Raw genomic sequence first — 17,782 nt, forward strand, 5'->3', positions numbered from 1 at the left:
TTGCAAAAACAAGTGACACAAATGGGCAAAAAAGTAGGAAAATGGCAAAAATGGGATGAAAGTTGTAAAAAGAAGTTGCAAAAATAGGTATAAGACAAGGAAAAAGTAGTATTTAATGGCAAAAGGTAGCTTAAATGGGTGAAAAGTGGCAAAAAAGTTTCCCTTTTTTATGGTTAATGAAGGAATAATATTTAAAATGAAGACATAAAAGAGCCACACGTTGAGTATCACTGCTTTAACCTGTAGAGGAAAATTCTCTTTACTTTTGTCACATGCTGTTGATAAAATGAAAGTAAACCTGTTTGAATAGTTTATTTGTCATTTGAATTTTTAAACCAGACTGCCCGGCCCTAGGATCACGTGTAGCGCCTCCCTACACCGTTTTTCTGTACTCTGCTGACTATTTGAGCCTTTTTACTGCCAGTGTTGGTGTCTTTTTCTAAACTGGATCATTATTTCTGCAGCTGTTGTTAACCTGTGAAGAGAAAGATGTGCTGCATGACTTTTGCCACAAGGTGGCGTCAGAGCAAACACAGAGGAGAAGACTGTTGTTTAGTGTATAATGGATGAAGCTTACAGAGAAACTATAGCAGTGGAGCAGATCCTTAACCCCCTCCCCCTCCCCCTGTTCTGCCTCCTTTAGAAAAGCCAGATAAAATCCAAACAGCTCTATAGTAGTAGGTAGTGGGTCTTTGGAAACCGAGTCTCTTGGTCCTGGTTCTTGTGGCTGATTATCCAATCCAGTCCCTGACTGTCAGAGTCTGCAGTCTGTTTCGATCGTCCTTCTCTAGGTTATACAAATGTTCCAGACCAGGCCCCCCTTTTCTAGTCTCCTCCAGGTGCAGCTCTCTGAGTTGTGAAGTCTTCTCCACAATCAAGGCCAGATCCTCACAGCTTCTATCTGACAGCCAAGACAACCTGAGAGACAAAAAATAGAAGCTGAAAACAAGACTTCAGTAGGCTTTCTCACCTGGTAATCACCTCTCAGGTCCTTAAAGTCGCTCACTAGGAGTTTCCTGCACATCTTTGATTTGATATAATCCATCAGAATCCCAAATTGATGAAAACACGTTTGTGGAGACTGAATAAAAGCACTTTGAGTGCCATATTTAAAGTGGAACAGCGGTCTGTTTCTAAATGTTGCTCTGAGATATTTTTACTACCATCTATGTGAGCCTGTCAGGGACAAAAGGAGGAACTTTAAAGCAACAATTTGTAAGTTCTCCACTTTCCTAAGTAGTTTCAGGTGGATCTAGCTGTACAGGAGGGTTCCCCAATTACATTTTCCTGGGGGCCAAAATATTTCAAGGACAGCAAGTCAAGGGCCAGACATGGATTATCTTTTTTTGACACCATTAAAATTTCTTGGATGTTCGCATATATATATATATATATATATATATATATATGGTCACAGAAATAACTTGAATCTGACAAAAGTAATAATAAATAAAAATTCAATGAAAATTAACCAATGAAAATCAGACATTGCTTTTGAATTGTGGTTGAACAGAATTATTTTAAAAAAACAATTTCATGAAACAGGCCTTTTGTTGCACAACCTTTTGAGGCAATCACTGCAATCAAACCATTTCTGTAACTCTCAGTGAGACTTCTGCTCCTCTCAGCAGGTATTTTGGCCCACTCCTCATGAGCAAACTGCTCCAGTTGTCTCAGGTTTGAAGGGTGCCTTCTCCAGACACCATGTTTCAGCTCCTTCCACAGATGTTCAGTAGGATTTAGATCAGGGCTCATAGAAGGCCACTTCAGAATAGTCCAGTGTTTTGCTCTCAGCCATTCTTGGGTGTTTTTAGCTGTGTGTTTTGGGTCATTATCCTGTTGTGAGACCCATGACCCGTGACTGAGACCAAGCTTTCTGACACTGGGCTGCACATTTCTCTCTAGAGTACCTTGATAGTCTTGAGATTTCATTTTACCCTGCACAGATTCAAGACACCCTGTGCCAGATGCAGCAAAGCAGCCCCAGAACATAACAGAGCCTCCTCCATGTTTCACAGCAGGGACAGTCTTCTTTTCTTGGTATGCTTCATTTTTGCGTCTGTGAACATAGAGCTGATGTGCCTTGCCAAAAAGTTCCAGTTTTGTCTGGTCTGTCCATAGGACATTCTCCCAGAAGCTTTGTGGCTTGTCAACATGCAGTTTGGCAAATTCCAGTCTGGCTTTTTTATGATTTGTTTTCAACAGTGGTGTCCTCCTGGGTCGTCTCCCATGAAGTCCACTTTGGCTCAAACAACGACGGATGGTGCGATCTGACACTGATGTACCTTGACCTTGGAGTTGACCTTTAATGTCTTTGGAGGTTGTTCTGGGTTCTTTAGTTACATTCCTATTATCTGTCTCTTTGATTTGTCATCAATTTTCCTCCTGCGGCCACGTCCAGGGAGGTTGGCTACAGTCCCGTGGATCTTAAATTTCTGAATAATATGTGCAGCTGTAGTCACAGGAACATCAAGCTGCTTGGAGATGGTCTTATAGCCTTTACCTTTAACATGCTTGTCTATCATTTTCTTTCTAATCTCCTGAGACAACTCTCTCCTTGGCTTCCTCTGGTCCATGTTTAGTGTGGTACACACCATGTCACCAAACAGCACAGTGACTACTTGCCACCCTTTAAATAGGCCGACTGACTGATTACAGGTTTGTAGACACCTGTGATGCTAATTAGAGGACACACCTTGGTTGAACATGTCCCTATGGTCACATTATTTTCAGTCTTTTCTAGGGGTACCATCATTTTTGTCCAGGCCTGTTTTATGGGTTTGTTTTTTAAAATAATTCTGTCTAACCACAGTTCAAAAGCAATGTCTGATTTTGATTGGTTAATTTTCATTGAATTTTTATTTATTATGACTTTTGTCAGATTCAAGTTATTTCTGTGACCATTGTGGGTTTTTCTTTCATTAACAGAGGGGTACCAACAATTTTGTCAACGTGTGTGTATATATATATGTGTGTGTGTGTGTGTGTGTGTGTGTGTGTGTGTGTTGGTTAATTAGCTACTTTAGATAGAGGATTTACCTGTAAGTAATCTAAACAGGTTAGTCATAAATATGCTGTCCTTGTATCAGGTGGCAATTTTTTCACATTTTTAATGTTTGTGACCCACTGATGCTAAATTTATAAGACTGGAATATTCATTATAAACATTCATTCATTCAGCATGACTGTTTTTGGCTTTAAAATGAAAACCTAATGTCCACAATATCAGACCTGACCCCCAGATTATTTCACCCGACATGAGATCAGTACACAGTGTCCAGAGAGATAGTAGGATGTTTCCCTAACTGCTCAAAGAGCTATGAACCCTCACCTACTGAGTTAAAATTTGACTTCTAAGCACATGTCTGAGCTACAACAGTCGTTCTTCAGCATGCCCCTTCACTCTGAGTCCCCCTGACATCCCTGTGTGCATCATGAAGTGGCACATCTCTGTGCGTAATTATGCCTTTTCGCACTGCATCAAGACCAAAAATGCCGATCTCTGTCATAGGACAGCCTGTGTGGGAGTAAATGTTCGATTATAAAGAATTTGTTCTATCATTATGAGAGGAATTTTTACTGTTTGATGAGACCTGGAGTCAAATACGCCACAGGATGTCCGTATAAACGAAAGTGATCAAGACCATAATTGCACTTCTTGTTGACGTAAAATTACATCTTATGTAAGTAAATTTAGTTGATATTAGTTTGGCATTACACATTTTTATAGTTAGTGATTATATCAGGCTGGAGACTGAACTAAATCACTCCAAAAGCGAGATACATGTCTGCGTTTGTGGCTGACAGACTATTACGCAGGGAAAGTATTTGCTATCATGAGAGCAGCTGCTTAAATCCCCCACAAGAATAGATGTTTGGTTTTAAAAGGCAAAAACCTCTGATATTCATTAAGGCCTGAGATGCAGAAAATTTGTCAGAGGGGCCCGGCTGGACTCTATGAGAGTCTGTGCAGCTGCGCACGGTGGTTAAATTCTTCATCTTAAAAAAATCAAAATCAAACAAAATAATCCTTCTCCTTCAGTCTAAAAAATCATGCAGTCTGTATCAGACTCTTTTTGGAAAGCGTGTGTGCAGAGCTGAGGTGAAGAAGCAGTTGCGCTGCTGCCGCTCTGCCGTGCGTCGTTATGTACCATATCTAACCCATTTATTGCATAGTATGATGACCTTTCCTTGCTATAATTGTGGAAAGATCACGATAAATTAGTGATTTTTTTTCTTTTAAACACCTAAAAAGATTAATATTGAAAATGCATATATTTTTAAAAATTTCTGTCTTTTTTTTCTCAAATGTCTCGCGGGCCAGATGACACCTGATGGTAGGCCGGAAGTGGCCCGCAGGCAGCCATTTGGGGATGGCTGCTGTACAGGAAGTTCCAACAGGGAGAATCGAGTCTTTTCATGTCCACAGAGCGTCCCTGTGTATCTTTGGCAGTGGGCCGGGATCCTGTCATGAGCAGTTTGTACATCTTTACAGTCCACACACCAGCCTTCTGCTAAAAAGCAGCCAGTTATCCCATCTCAGAGCTGTTTGATACAAAGGCTGAAGAAACAGAGAGTGACAGTTGAAGCTGCTGAGAACTTTGTGAAGCAGTCAGCTGCATGTTGTTGATGGAGAGGGGCAGCCCTATGTGTGTTTGGGACAGTGTAGTTACACCTGTAGACCTCTGATGGGTGCCAAGGAACATGGTACTGAGTTGTTACATATTGTTGCTGTAAGTGGACTGATTGACGAACATTGATAGGTCGTTTCCACCAAGCAGTCTGGCTCAGTTTGGTGCGGTACGGCATGCTAATTTTGGCGTTTCCATAGAGAAAGGGTCTCAAAAAACCCACCCGTACTGTCCCACTTTTCGGCACCCTTCCGTAGGGGTGCCAGTCTTACCTATCCGTACCAAAAAGGTGGAGCTACACACAACAATAGGGGCTGCACTGACGTCACGTCAGCACACGGCTCAGCTGCTCGCATCCGGGCTTCAAACACAGAAGTCTGTGCTGTGAGAAGCGAGCAAAAACGGGAGAAAAATGGACTAATATCTGCCTAAATGGGAAATACTTTGACTCGACGGAGGTCCAGTCTGTGGATATTGGTATCTGGCCACAAATCAAGTTTCCTGACGTTTATCTGGATGATTTTAAGAACACAAAGCAGAACCTGAAGGCTCACATCAGCCTGATCCATCCACGATGGATGAGAAACTAAATTAATGCTGAAGTTTTGTGAATTTAAAGCCTTAGAACAGTTCTTATCTGTAACTAGTTATTAATCTACTTCTTACGTTAGGTAACCTGTGAAAACATCGCTCTGTGGTTGTTGAACGGGCTCGTAAAACTTCAGGCTGCAGACTATTTTAAAACGAGATCAGCGCACTCCAGATTTCTGACTTAATCTAGCTTGATTTTAACACCAGCTGAGCTTTTACTTTATTTTTAATGTGATGAATTCTCACAGTACAGCTCTAAACTTTCATATTTTACCGTATAAACTGTTCAAGACTAGATATATTCACACATTAACGTAGCGTTATGACCGTCTCTGTACACGTATTCATCAGCTGAGGATCTGTGCTGACAGCGGTTAACATCATTAATGTAGTTATTTCTTTAAAAAGCACTTTCAGCTGACATAAAGCTGTTTACTGCTGATTCTCTACTGATTTCTTTCACTCATCCTTTCTATAACTCTGCAGATGGACCAGCAAACTCGCGCTGTCTGTGACCTCACATGCATGCTTTCACAGCCCCGCCCACCCAAGTGAGAGCACGGGTGTCTGTGGAAATGCTAACTATTTTGGGGTTTAGCGCACCAAACCATACCAAACCGAACTGAATCAAACCGGACCCCCTGATGGAAACACGGCTTTAGAAGCTCCTCACCTCAGGATCTTTAGACAGCACTGAGGTTTACCCAGCCATTCACAAAGATGTTTCACCCCCGCCTCCCCCAGCTGGTTGAACATCAGGTCCAGCTCCTTGAGCGCTGGGCAGCAGATTTGGCCCAGATAAGAGCAGCTGAGTCCTGTAAGCTTGCAGAGTTCCAAACTGGAAGACATTTAAACAGATTGAACAGTGGATCAGATCATCAGAGACTCCCTTATGGAAGTAAATCAGTGCAATCTGAGTTTGAATTTCTAAAACTGAATTTTTTAGCATCAAAATTGGATTTTGAATTTGAAAAACCATCAAATTAGCACTGGAATTTTTTGCCACTGAATTTAAATCCAATGCGAAAATAGTTTCAGTGTTAAAAAATTCAACATCGAAAAAAAAAAAATTCAATGTTAAATAATTCAATCTAAAAAAAAATTCAACTGCAAAAATTTCAACTTCAGCATCAAAAGAGACTGAGTAAACCAGGGAGAAGCAATCCATCCCTGTCTCAATTCATCTAACGTCCAGCCAATCAGGTTACGCTCCCACGGTCATGTGACCCAGACCCTCGAAGCTTAATCAGCAATGTCAGCCAGCGGAGGAGACTGTGCCTCGGTAAGTGTGTCTACTTTCTCATGAGGGGTCCAGCTGCAGACCTCCACTCTCATTCGGCTCCACTCTGAGATCCCCTCCACCGTCAGAAGGAAGTGACGTCAGGATATGAAGTAAAACAAATACAAAATAAAATCAGGGGCATTGCCAAGTCAGTTTCATGATACCATTTTTAGTTGTAGTTATTTTTCATATGATGTGATTAAAGTGATTCCAACAGTCTAAAGCTTATTGTCTTATGCTAGGGTATCTGAACGTTCAAGACATTGTTTTACGTTAGGCAGGCATATTTTATCTTGTGCCATTTGTGTTAATGTTTTATGCATTCTCTAATAAAAACAGTGCTGTAGCCAATGGGAGCACGCCTTGATGAATAGTGAGCATGTGGCAACCAAAAAGGGTTAATAGGGAGCCCACACAATCTCTCCTAATAACGAATCAAAGACAAGGGCAAAAACGTGACAGGCAAAGCTAGCGGACTGCCACTGCTAGGCTAACAGTAGCCCATCTTTAAACCATTTAAACTCCCCAATTGTCCCCAAAAACAGCGATCAGAGGGTTAGGGTATAACCAGATGATCCCATGCTGTCAGAGCGTAACACAGCAGTATGGGGCTGATAAGTTAGGAGTTTGGAGAGAAAAGTACTAATTGACGCCGCTATTCAGCAGGAAGGATCAAACATTCACTGTGGTCAGAATAACAGAGGGGACTGTATCTGAGGGTGGACATGAAAGAGAAACAGTCTGCCCCGAGGAAAACACAGGAGATCCACGGGCAGGTAATAGCGGTCTCCACAGGTGTCACGGTGGCCGCTATTTGGACATAAAAGTTAAGTTATGGTGTTGCGCCGTAATCAGGTGCACAAAATCATAGTCCATAATGGTCCAGCTAATAATGGCCACTAACGGGGCACCGATCAGAGCAGGCACCATGGAGAAATGGAGCATTGAAGATCTGAAGACAGGGACAGCTGCCCGGCAAAAACTTAAACGCACAATATGCCCATCATTTCCGTACTATGACAGAAGAGGAGGAGCTGGAGGAGCCTATCAGACGGCTGGGACCGCAAAGGAGGATTAGATTAACCTCACTTCCATCCTATGATGGAGGTGGCTTCCACTTCACATTGGAGGAGCCGTTAAGCCAAATGAGAGTGGAGGTCTGCAGCTGGACCCCTCATGAGAAAGTAGACACACTTACCGAGGCACAGTCTCCTCCGCTGGCTGACATTGCTGATTAAGCTTCGAGGGTCTGGGTCACATGACCGAGGGAGCGTAACCTGATTGGCTGGACATTAGATCAATTGAGACAGGGATGGATTGCTTCTCCCTGGTTTACTCGGTCTCTTTTAATGCTGAAGGTGAATTTTTTGCAGTTGAATTTTTTGAGATTGAATTATTTAACATTGAATTTTTTTTCGATGTTGAATTTTTAAAAACTTAAATTTTTGAGACACTGAATTATTTTTACACTGAATTAATTTTGCGCATTGGATAAAAATTCAGTGGCAAAAAAAAGATTTGGTGCTAATTTGATGGTTTTCAAATTCAAAATCCAACTTTGATGCTAAAAAAAATTCAGTTTTAGAAATTTAAATTCAAACTCAGATGGCACTGATTTACTTCCATACTTACTGGTCAGCAACCAGAAGTGGTCTGGACCTGAGGTCCTGAGCGCTGCCAGTGAAAAAGAAGACAGTCATGGACATGCAGCCTAGGACTCACCTCAGTCTCTCCAGTCTACAACGCGAGTCAGTCAAAAACTCAGAAAGGCTGTGGACCCCATTGTCTTTGAGCTTATTTCCTTCCAGATCCAGGACTTTGAGGTGGTTGGGGTTTGATCTCAGAGACGAAGCGAGAGCAACACAGCCGACTTCTGAAAACCCACAATCAGCCAGCCTGTCAGGAAAACAGATTTAGTCATTAATGCTTAAATACAGGGGCAGTGATGTTTGACTTCACCCAACCTGCTACCAAACCTGCCAAAGAAACACTAAGGACAGGGCTCTTTATGTTCAGATCTCTAACTCTGAACCATTGGACCCCTGACTATGGCAAAAAAAACAACTACAACCCTGAGGCCCATGCTTCATTTGCTCTGGCTGATGCTTCACATCCCTCTTCATTCAACCATGTGACCAATCCAGTTACCTCCATACAATTAAAGCTCACTGAAGCACGATTGGACGATCTTACGTGGAGTAGAAATGGAAACCAGAACACTTTGATATCCAAAATTTTACTGGTTCAGTGTTGGTCTGGTTTCACAGGGTGACCCCATAACCCTCAGGGAATCGGATCTTGGCAGAGATTAAGTTCAGGGCTGTGTTCCCAGGTCTAGCTGGTTCTCTGGCTGGTCAAAGATGTGGACTAACTAAGAGCTCTCTAAAGCAGTGGTTCTCAACCTTGGGGTCGGGACCCCCTTGGGGTCACGAGACACTGATAGGGGGTCAGCAGATGCCTTAAAAAAACTAAGAATATTTTTTAGATAACACTGTTGCCACTTTACAGGAATTTTACCAAATTTTAACCCATTTTCATCCTTTTTTAACACCAATTTTGCCCGTATTGCACATTTTTGTCACTTTAAACCCATTTTTGTCTATTTTAAACCCTTTCCATCACTTTTTTCTGCCTTTATGCCAGTTCTAAACCAATTTTTGCAAATTTTAACCATTATGTTCTTTAATAATCCAATTTCACTACCTTTTCTACCATTTGTTGCCATTATTAACCAATTTTAGGATTTTAAACCTATTTAAATTATGTTTGTAACAAAAATCTTCTCATCTAAAGATGGCTAAATGAATAAATAAAGATGTTTGTTTCTTTCATAAGAATGGTTATTATTCAGGTCTAATATAAAATATGGTTTTCACAGCTGAACTTCACAGTGGACCATGGTTTTGTTGAACTCCATGGGCCCCAGTTTGGCTGAGTCCCAGTAACCTCCCCCTTTATCCCCCCTTATGGGCAGCCTTGTCTCCACATGACTATTCTAGAATGTTCCTGGCTGTTCAACCACCTTCAGGTACAGTGGGGGTCCCCGGTCTCTGGCACCTTCATTTTGGGGGTCGCGGGCTGAAAAGGTTGAAAACCTCTACTCTAAAGGACGCACCCATTGGATTTAATGACTCAAAGATTTTTCCCACATTCACCTCCCTCAGGAACATTTGCACTGTTTCTTAGAAACTTCTAGAAATGATAAACTGCTGTTTGAAAGTTAGCTCAGAGTTTCCAAAGAGCATGTGTCAAGAATTCCTAGAAGCGGCTGCAGTCCGTCGTCCTGGATTATATATTCTGGCTGAGATTCAACTCTCTGAGGTGTGAGGGGTTTGAAGTGAAAGCATCGGCCAGAGACCGACATCCCTCCATGGTGATCTTACATCTATGTAAACTGGACAAAAGAAGAAGAACAAAGCTCAAACCTGTAAGAAATACAGAGGCTCAGAGGCTTTGACTTTCTCCTACGGACGTTTTGCTGCAAATATACATCTGGACGTCTGTACATGATCAGTGCTCCATAGAAAACAGTGACTCTTGGTCTGAGCGCCCTGTAGAGCCCTAAAAGTGGAAGTCCTAGTGTTCTCTCCTTACATGAGCCTCTGGAGTTTGCAGTTGGGACTCTCCAGGCCGTCAGAAAGCAGTATCATTCCAGAGTCACGAAGATAACTTCTGCTCAGGTCCAACGTCTCCAGACCAGACGACTTAGAGCTGAGAACTGATGACATGTAGCGACAGCCTCTGTCAGTGAGCCTACAGTCAGTCAGCCTAGGTAAAAAAACAGCAGAACAAAACAGTGTTCAGTTAAAATATAGTTAGAGAACATCTCTACCCCCAGTACTGTTTTCACATTAGGAACGTGGTTCCATGCTCAAGAACACGAGCAGTGTGAACAGCCTGACAGTCAATCAGTGGCTCCTAACCTGGGCTCCTGGCACCCCTAGGGGGCGCCAAAGATCTCAGAGGTGTTTAGACACTTCATCTATGATAGGGTATAAAAACCAGTAACCTGACATGCCAGATGAATGTGTTTTACACATCGATCTGGGAAACCTCTCATAGACAGCGTTTGGGAAAGGGCAGAGGATTTGAAAAAAACTTGGAGGGTGACTGGGTGAAAGTTCCATCTGTCATATCTTTACGGGCCAATCAGAGCAACAAAACATGTGACGTAGACGCTACCAAGGAGTTAACTCCATAGAGAACTGCATAATGGTAACCATGGTGACTACAGACATGCAAGTACTCAACTTTTGTGGTTTTTGAAAGAAAAAAACTCACTTCTGTTCTTTGTTCTTCTTTTAATGAAGAAATGTCATCAAGTTCTGATTAAAACTAGCACTTTAGCAACATCCACACTGTCTGTCACCATATCTACACCAGCCTCTTGTTGCTGCTTGCTTACATCACAACTCTGCCGCGCCCGAAAGTATTGCCCCTCAATGCTGATTGGTCCTGTCACTTTCTAACCAGGCCCAAAAGGTTCAGATGGGAGCTTTGCAAGATGGATTCACCAGTGAGAAACACAGATCCAGGCGCATCCATCTGCTATGCAAGGTCAGCCTGGATCAAGCAGATTTTAGTTTGGTACATCATAGGGGTGTAAAGGTATTTTTATTCATGCCGTACCGTCACGGTACGGCTGTCACGGTTTGGTGCACACAGTAATATGACAAATGTGTCTGAGTGAGTATTAAAATAAAGTCGAGTTCTCACTTCAATCCAGGTGGCGGCAATGAGCCTAAAAGCTGCCAGCAACCGTCATTACAGAAGAAGGAGCAGTTACAAAAACAAACAAAGAAGAGTGATTGTGCGTGTGGAGTTAGAAGAGCCGCCGGCTTCATTTAAGTCACCCGTATAGCAATGGTGCTCTAGCTCTGTGAATCATATTAACTTTACCTCCAACTATCAGCCTCAGAGGAGTGAGAGAGGGACTCTGCAGCTGTGTCATAGGTAAAGTTATCCTCAAATTTCACTCGGCTTTAACCTCGTTATCCTCCAAGATGGGCTGTGAAAAGTTCCCCCAAAGTTTGTAGTAGGTCCCATTGGTTAAAAAAGTAGTCGAGTGCTGAAGTCCATGTTGAAATCAGCAAAAAAGACGCTAATTGTCATACTTAATAAGCTAACTTGCGGTTGTGTAATGATGCGTTCAAGTTGGCTGGGAAATTTTAGTGTTTAAAGAATGGGTATAAATATGTCAATATATCAATGAAAATGACCTAGTTTTTCAAAAATGCATTTATTTATTAATCTTTTTAATCATTGAAGAACTTTTGGAGGGAGGTCGCAGCATTATTTAGAACTTAAATGTAGTTTACTCAGCCTATTTATTCTAATACAATTTTATTAAAAAATTCAAATTATTTTTCATTTATTGGTTTCAATCACCATACCGAAAACGTACTGAACCGTGACCTTAAAACCGAGGTACACACCAAACCGAAATTTTTCTGTACCGTTTCACCCCTAGTATGCCAGTGTTCACACTGATCTAATGAACAGGACTTTGAGTTCAAGTGTTCTTGGATCTGGGCCCAGGTCCCTACATGAAACCACCCTTGTAGCAGTTTTGTTTTAGGAGGTTTAATACTTACAAAGCCGTCTTTGAGACCTTGACCACAGGCAGCAGCCTCTCCAGAGCGTCCTCTGATTTAAAGAACTTCCTCAGGTCAAAGAGATCCAGGTCTTCATTGGAAATAAGCAGGCTATAGGCCAAGGCTGACCAGTGTGCAGGCAGGATCTTACTAACATGTCCTGAGCTCTGGTACTTCAGGACTTGATCTACCAGAGAATGGTCCCCCAGCTCATTCAGACAGTGGAACAGATTGATACTATGTTCAGTGTAAGTCTGTTTCTTAATCTTCTTGTGAATGTAGCTAATCACTTTCTTGTTGCTCAGCAGACGTCCTGCTTTGAATCCAAATACTTTCTGAATGAGCCTCTGGTTTTCATCCTGGGATAAACCCAGCAGGAAGCGCAGGAACAAGTCCCACTGTCCGTAGTCGCTGGCCAAAGCCATATCTACAGCATTCCTGTGGAGGAAGATGATTGGAAGTTCTCCTGCCATTTTCACGCCTGTCTGTCTGGGAAGTAGATTTACTCCACTAGCGATGAAGGTCTCTAAGACGTACAGGGCTGCAAGAAATTCCTCAACACTCAAATGTATAAAACTGTACATCTCATGTTTGTAAAGGCCACGTTCTTTTTTGATGATCTGCGTACAAAGTCCTGAATAAACGGCGGCTTGGATCTGGTCAGTCTCACAGCCTCTCAGGGCATCTTCATCAAAGATCACGTTGCCTTTCTGCAGCTGCTCAAAAGCCAGCTTTCCTAGTTTCATAATCAGTTCTCTGTCTGGTTCTCTGTCCTGGTAATCCTTCTCTTGTGTCATCTTTGTCTGGACTATCAGGAAGTGTGTGTACATCTCAGTCACCGTCTTGGGCAGCTCACCTTTGTGACTTTCTGTCAGAAGGTTCTGGAGAACCGTGGCAGAAATCCAACAGAAGACAGGGATGTGGCACATGATGAAGAGACTTCTCAGGGGCTTGGACTGGAGATGCTGGAAGATCTTCTGAGCCATAACCTTGTCCGTCACTTTCTTCTGAAAGTACTCCTCTTTCTGCTCGTCATTAAAGCTGCAGACCTCGGTTATCCTGTCGATATACTTGAGGGGAATCTTCATGGATGCTGCTGGCCAACTTGTGATCCAGACTGAGGCGTTGCACATTAGTTTCCCGCTGATTAAGTTGGTTAGTAGGACGTCCACTGTGTTAGGCTCTGTGACGCTGCGGCACAGCTTGTTTTTCTTGAAATCCCATTTGCTTTCATCCAGGCCATCAAAGATGAACAATACCCTTAAACGATCTCAATCTGAGGCCTCCAAATCCTGCACTTCTATAAAATAGTAGGTGATCAACTCCATGAGACATAATCTCCCATCTTTGATTTCATTCAGCTCTCTAAATGTGAATGGAAATAAAAACTCAAAGGTTTGGTTGGTGTCCCCTCTCGCCCAGTCCCAAGTGAACCTCAGAACAGAGACCGTTTTTCCGATCCCAGCGATTCCCTTGGTCAGAACTCTCCGAGGTGGGTTGTCTTCATTTGATAAAGGTTGGAAAATGTCATTGAGGTTAATTTTTGTCTCTTCACTCTGACACCTTTTGCACTCTAATTCAATGACTTCATGTTCAGTGTTGACCTCCCCACTGCTTCCTTTGGTGATGTAGAGCTCCGTATAGATCTTGTCTAAAGGAGTTGATGATCCATCTTCCTCTGGGCCCTGACACAATTTCTCTGTTTCCTTTTCAAGGAAAGATTTTAGGGAAGACTGGCATTTTTGGATGTAATCTGAAAGAAAATAAAATCATAGTGAGCTGCATTAGTGTTGTACTTTACAAGTGCTTGGTTAACCCTTAAGCCGGGTATACACTGTGATATTAAGCTGACCATACGACAGTCGTGGCAGAATGTCAACTCATATTGTGCGTCTTAATTGCTTACAATGCACAACCATTGTGCACGATTTGTGTGCGGCTGGTCGTGCCTGATCTGAGTGCCCACACTGTACGAGAGAAGTCAGGACGGACTGTGACAGAAATCTGCAGCTTCCTTTTAAAACTTTACACTGAGGGTGAAGTGTTTCCATTCAAATCCTCTCTCTCTCTCTCTCTCTCTCTCTCTCTCTGTCTCTCTCGTTTGCTTGTTTAATACCTTTATCATAGTTTGGGGAGGGGCATCGGAAAGTCATTCCTGCTGCCGTTATGATAATTTAGGACATCTCCTGACAGTTTACAAAGGAAAAAAAACCCCAATGTTGTTTATTCTGTTGTGTGGGAGTGTCTGGAGTCGTATGAAGAAAATATATAGAAATTCAGCAGACCAACCGGGTCAGATCATAGACTGTAGAAAGAAATGGACCAATCCTGTGTGACGTCAGCTGTCTTTTTACAATAGGCCGACTCAAACAGCTCTTGAAGCCAATCTATGGCAAGCCGTTTTAACATTTAAAAATTAAATTTGACTATCCGGAATTAAATTTTTAGGTATCAACAATGTCTTTCTGACTAGTCGTAATTACATTTTGAATAGGCGGAATTTTAATTCAAGATATCTGTAATTCAATTTTGACTAGGCGAAACTGAATTACAGATATCTGCAACGACGTCACCGAAAACGTCATTCAACTCGTCACACATCTTGAATGACAATAACAGATATCTGTAATTCAATTTTGCCTAGGCAGAATGTGAATTAAAGATATCTCAAACGTCATTAATGACATCATCAATGACGCTGCTGTATTTTGGATAACCAGAAATACGTCATTTCCCCTCCCTGCCATAATCAAACAAGAAGTGGGTTGATTTTCTTATTTCTATGAATGGAGGACGAAAGAAGCAGTCATGGCGTTAGCTTACTCAGGTAGGCCTACAATGTGACAAGTATGGCAAGCGGATTTCAATAGATTTGATGATTTAAACAACAACCCGCTTCGCTCCTTCCTAAAGTGGGAGGCGGGCCAAATTTGTCGTAATTACAGATATCTGCAACGTCATTTCGCCTAGTCAAAATTCTAATTCAAGATATATCTAATTACATTTTGACTAGGCAGAATTCCATTTACAGATATCCACAATTTAATTTCGCCTAGTCAAAATTCATTTACAGATATCCATAATTCAATTGTAGATATCTACAACTACATTTTGACTAGTCAAATATCCATTTACAGATATCTACAATTTAATTTCACCTAGTCAAAATTTAATTTCAGATATCCGAAAAGAGACATTTAGATATCTTGAAATGTATAGAATTGAGGTGAATTAAAGATATCTGTAATTTGGGGAGCAGGTGGCCTAGTGGTTAAAGGCACTCCCCATGTACGCGGGCGGCCCGTGTTCGAATCCGGCCTGAGGCCCTTCACCGCATGTCTCTCCCCCACTCTTGACCCTGTTTCCGACTCTATCCACTGTCCTCCTCTATCTAATAAAGGCACAAAAATGCCCCCCCCCCCAAAAAAAAGATATCTGTGATTCTAATTCTGCCTCGTCAAAATGTAATTAGAGATATCTTGAATTAGAATTACAGATATCTACAATTCATTTGCAGATTTGGCCTGGGCTATATGACCTAAAAATCATATCACGGTATTTTTCTTGCCTTTGACGATAACGGTATCATATCACGGTATTACAAAATTAAAAAGAGATAATGCTTTTTAATCCATATTCAAGTGTTAACCCCCCTTCTCCCCTTAATACAAGCCTTTGATGGCATACTCAATTTATCTCTAAGTATAGGAACACAGAAAACATGTTTGATTTTTTTTCAGTCTCTCTATGTTTACTTCTAACTTCACTGCAAGTTCAACATTTCATCTCTAACCTGATGAGGCGTGTTAAGCTGCTAATGACTTGAACATGTTTCCTACAGAAGGCGTTCACAATAAAAGTGTTTCAGAAAAATAACAGCCGTGGACTTTTATTTTGAAGAGCTTGACGGAAGTATTGTGTTCAGCATTGAGTTAGCTTAGCTTACTGGAGAATATGGCTAGTTTAAAGGAGCTTTTCTGACCTCATTTAAAATTGCAGCCTGGATCTTTGACTCACTATGGACTTAGAAAAGAAATTCATGAGTTAAAATAGACTTTTAAATGGTTGTTTATACCATTGTAAGGAGAAGATCTGTAGCACTGGGCTCTGAGACGAGCAGCTTGTGTTAAGCAGGCAGGCTGACAGAGACGGCAGCTGGCTTTGTTGCGGGGCAGCCGTCAAACTTTGAGAGGAAAAAACACGTGTTTTTGTCTCCTTACTGTGCCTAGTTACAGCGGCAAGAGTCCTCACATTCAGTTAGTGACCTGACTACATGTAATGCTAGAGCTAAACGTGCTATTGAGCAGACTCAGCCTCTGCTGTGTGTCACAACTCACTCCCTCAGCCAGCTGTGGGAGTGCACGTCTGGCGCGTGCATCACCCTCTTAGGTCCCAAACCCTAAACCGGTGATGACGGTGTTGCAGAAATCCATTCCGTGGCAAAAATTTTACCGGTGACGGTATCAATACCGGTTTACCGCCACATCTATTGCAGATATCCATAATTCACATCGTGGATATCCAAAATGACGCTGTATAAACAGTTGAAACCAGAAGTTTACATACACTATATAAAAAGGCACATAAACTTTTTTTTCTCACCGTCTAACATTAAATCAGATGAAACTTTTCCTGTTTTTGGTCAATTAGATTACCAAAATTATTTCTATTTGCTAAATGCCAGAATAATGATAGAGATCAGTTTTTAGACATTTTTTTTATTATTTTCTTGAGAGTCAGAAGTTTACATACATTTCATTAGTATTTGGTAGCATTGCCTTTAAACTGTATGACTTGGGTCAAACGTTTTGGATATGCTTCCACAAGCTTCTCACAATAGTTTGCAGGAATTTTGGTCCATTCCTCCTGGCAGAACTGGTGTAACTGAGCCAAGTTTGTAGGCCGCCTTGCTCACACATGCCTTTTCAGCTCTGCTCATAAATTTTCAATGGGATTGAGATCAGGGCTTTGTGATGGCCACTCCAAAACACTGACTTTGTTATCCTTAAGCCTCTTTGTAACCAGTTTGGCAGTATGCTTAGGGTCATTGTCCATTTGGAAAACCCATTTGCGCCCAAGCTGTAACTTCCTGGCTGATGTCTTGAGATGTTGCTTCAGTATTTCCACATAATGTTCTTTCCTCATGATGCCATCTATTTTGTGAAGTGCACCAGTCCCTCCTGCAGCAAAACAACCCCACAACATGATGCTACCCCCATGTTTCACAGTTGGGATGGTGTTCTCAGGCTTGCAAGCTTCCCCCTTTTTTCTCCAAATGTAACGATGGTCATTATGGCCAAAAAGTTCAATTTTAGTTTGGTCAGACCACAGAACATGTCTCCAAAAATAAAGGTCTTTGTTCCTGTGTGCATTTGCAAACTGTAATCTGGCTTTTTGATGTTTCTTTTGGAGTAATGGCTTCTTCCTGGGAGAGTGGCCTTTCAGCCCATGTGGGTACAGGACTCGTTTGACTGTTGATAATGACACACTTGTTTTTGTTTTTTTTAATTCATGCAAAAACATTACAACAAAGTAGTGACACAGGATAGTGAACAAGAAACACAAAACATCAGGACAAGACAATGACATGCTACAGTACATTGTTAAGGTAGAATATCGTGTTCAGAGGTGTTTGATCAGAAGTTTTTTTTTTTTCCTTTTTTGTGTGTGTATGTGTGTGTTTT

General features: G+C 41.8%; 1 pseudogene; it reads right to left on the reverse strand.

Moving 5' to 3' along the window:
* Positions 1-153: 153 nt before the first annotated feature.
* On the reverse strand, positions 154-14,017 carry LOC121508368 (annotated as a pseudogene).
* Between the last annotated feature and the right edge of the window lie 3,765 nt (positions 14,018-17,782).

Source organism: Cheilinus undulatus, linkage group 4 (genome assembly GCF_018320785.1).
Source record: "Cheilinus undulatus linkage group 4, ASM1832078v1, whole genome shotgun sequence".
Lineage (NCBI taxonomy): Eukaryota > Metazoa > Chordata > Actinopteri > Labriformes > Labridae > Cheilinus > Cheilinus undulatus.